The following is a 3,052-nucleotide window of genomic DNA, read 5'->3' as shown; positions in this document are numbered from 1 at the left end:
CACATTAGACTGCAGGAAATAAGCAATTGTTTGTAGTCAGAATCTATGTTTGTGCTCAGAACCACAGAATTCCCTCCCTGAGCTGCAGAGGCTGCACTAACACTGGTTCAGGATTGACTGTAGGTGCAGGTTTAGGTAGAGACTGTTCAGATCAGAGAAAAACATTTTAGGTTTAAACCAGGGGTGTCAAACATACGGCCCGGGGGCCAGATCCGGCCCTCTAAGACCTTTAATCTGGCCCTCGGCTGATTTTCTACTAAAATATTTTAATTATATTTTCTATTAAAATATTGTTAATTTTCTGTGGTGTGCACAGCGTCTACACAGCGTCTCTGTGTCCCCTCCAGCACAAATGAAGACTTGTCTCTTTCCAAACGCTCTTTGACGATTCGTTTTGACTGTTGACCGTGACCGTGACCCTCATCAGAAAAATGTCCAACATGAGAAAAGTGAGAAAGCCGAGTGCAGGATTTTACAACAAAAATTTACTTATTCCTGTTTACAACAAGTTCAATGTTAATGTTAAAACATTGTGTTGAAATTGTATTTTTTTTTAAAGTTTCAGGTTGTTCATAATATGTTAATATTTTTGTAAAAGAAAGAGTTCATCAGTTTAAAAAGACTTCTGTAATAGATTTGTGATTCTCTGCACAAATATTTGAACTTATCAAAGTAGGTTGGATATGGCCCCCAGACCAAAATTAGTTTGACACCTCTGGTCTAAACCAACTGGATTTGAGCATTGAACCAACAACCCAAATGAAAAACTCATGAGGCTCATTCTGCTTTCTGATTGGAGAATTGTCTTGAAAATCAAAAACTTGCATGTCCAACACAGAATAAACAGCAACTCAGAATAAATCAGAACTACAATAGTTTTCAGCCAGAGTTATATTTGATCTGAAAACACTGGTCTCATATCTGGAGACACAGAGTTTTACTTTTATTATTATTAATATTTTGAATACATTTTATATATTTCATGCAAAAATTGAGTTTAAAATAATTACATTTCAGGTTTTTATTTATTTTTTAACAAGCACATAACAGGCTACAGCAAGAGTCCATGTTCCACTGATTATGACCAATGAATGTAAAGTGTAATGTAAATATGCATCTGTATTATATTTGTACGAATGAAGAAATAGAAACAATAAAGTTTTTATATATATTATATTGACTCTTGTACTTAAAATGTGCACTAAATGTATTTTGTAATGTAATTTACTCAAACATATAAGTTCAGATGAAGTCAGTTCATGCTGTGAGAAGAGACTCGTGTCCTCAGCAGGTTTGGTTTTGGTCTGAGTCATTGGTTGAGGTGTGAAGTGTCTCTAAATAAGTTTGTCACAAAACTTTGAACAGGATGGTTTCAGATGCCCTCTGCACTTGTATTTGTGTTTGTATTAGTTGTTGTGTGGAAAGTTTCATGTTTTAGGGTTGGGGTTGTGGTTTCTTTTTGTACTTATGTTACTTCAGAAAATGGGATACATCGTATTTTTGACGCTCTGCGTGAGCGTAGGCGCGTATCCCCATCAAAATACACAGAGAGCATGGATCTGTTGTTGTATTTGTGCATTTACCATCAGCACAACATGCTCCTGGGGCAGATCTGTGTCATGTGAAAAAGCCCAGGTCCAGAACGACTGTTAATTAGTGCTTTGAAATTTATTTTTGAAATCTTCATGTTTGCCCTGGTCAGCCTGTACAGAAGGTAAATACAAGTCTGTTCAGGTGTTAGTTTAATTGTGGACCTGATACAAGCGGCTAAACGCTCCCAGTCAAGTCTGATCAGCTTTTCCATTGAGAAACCCAGAGTCAGTGCTGCGCGTGTACATCTGCTGCAGCTGTTGGTGAAGTTGCCTTTGCGTTGACGCGCGGCTGTGGTTTCTTGAGGTTACGCACATAAACACTGACGCAGGCAGTGGAGCCAGGCCTTAAAAAGTGTGAGCAGACTTTGTCACTCGACTCATCAGGTGAAAACAGATACCGACGTTGAACTGAACCCCAACAGTGACGTACATCGTTCATCTCACATAATTTGAACAAATTCACGTTCAAGTTCTTGATTTACAAATGTGTTGCATTTAATTAATTAATTAATTTGGAGGTAATCAAATGAGTGAATTCAAACTCTACTATTTCTTGAGAAGAAACAACTTTGTAACTTGACCTAAATCTAAAAATGTGAACCAGTTGAATAGGAGCGTCACCTCACATGACTGTACAAAATCAGAGCACACTGGTTTTGACCAGTGGATCAGTGAGTCTGTCTTGTATCAAACAGAGGTCTCCATCTGGCTCCTGGTGACGCTGACGTCCTTTGGTCTCGTGGTGGGAAGTGTCCTGACAGTTCTGTGTTTTTTCTGCTCAAAATGGATTAAAGGTGAAATATTGTGTCACTGTCCACTGTTCCAAGCTTCTTCTACACCCTGATCTGATGCTGATGATTTCTTTCTTTAGGCAAACGTGTCATCAGAGGGTAAGTTCTGTTCAGGAGCCAAATGAAAGAATGATCTGTAGAATGTGTTATATCCACATTTAAATACTTTTCTTAATATCTGTTGTCTGTTTTCCCTCACAGCTCACCAGGCAGTAACCCAGGTTAAGATAACACTGTGTACTATGTTTAATATTTCCTTTTGGATCAGATTCATTTAAACGTATCAGTTTTCAACAGATTTGAGGACAATGGACAAAGTGGAGATCCAAGCTGAAGATGAGTATGATGAAGTGGAGGAAACAGGAACATACATGCCTTTGGTATGTTCTCCTGAACACCTACAAAACTATTAGATAAGATTCTTAGGAAAATGTTGGATTTAATTATGATTTAGGGAAACAGTAGGCAATCCTTTATTTACTTAAGCTTTATATATTTGTATTTTTTAACAATCGTCTGTATCACTCTTTAACTAATGTCTGTTTTTTCTGTTTGTTTTGTTTTTTATTTGATTTTAGAACAGAACAGCTGACGTCTATGCCACTATTCATGATCAGCCACCTGCAACCCCAATGGAGAACATCAACCTGAGCTCTGAATGAAAAGGTG

The 3,052-nt window shown here is 37.6% G+C and overlaps 1 long non-coding RNA gene across 1 annotated transcript; it reads left to right on the top strand.

The window, feature by feature from the left end:
* Positions 1–2,287: 2,287 nt before the first annotated feature.
* Positions 2,288–3,052, top strand: LOC129411524 (uncharacterized). The gene is made up of 5 exons (XR_008633333.1): positions 2,288–2,386; positions 2,464–2,482; positions 2,585–2,604; positions 2,681–2,763; positions 2,962–3,052. It is a non-coding gene; the product is annotated as an uncharacterized LOC129411524 (long non-coding RNA).

The sequence above is a fragment of the Boleophthalmus pectinirostris genome, unplaced genomic scaffold (assembly GCF_026225935.1).
Source record: "Boleophthalmus pectinirostris isolate CB_2022bp ecotype Guang Dong unplaced genomic scaffold, ASM2622593v1 HiC_scaffold_5, whole genome shotgun sequence".
Classification (NCBI taxonomy): Eukaryota; Metazoa; Chordata; class Actinopteri; order Gobiiformes; family Gobiidae; genus Boleophthalmus; species Boleophthalmus pectinirostris.
Note: the sequence above shows the minus strand (reverse complement) of the source record. Positions and strands in the feature narration are given on the sequence as shown.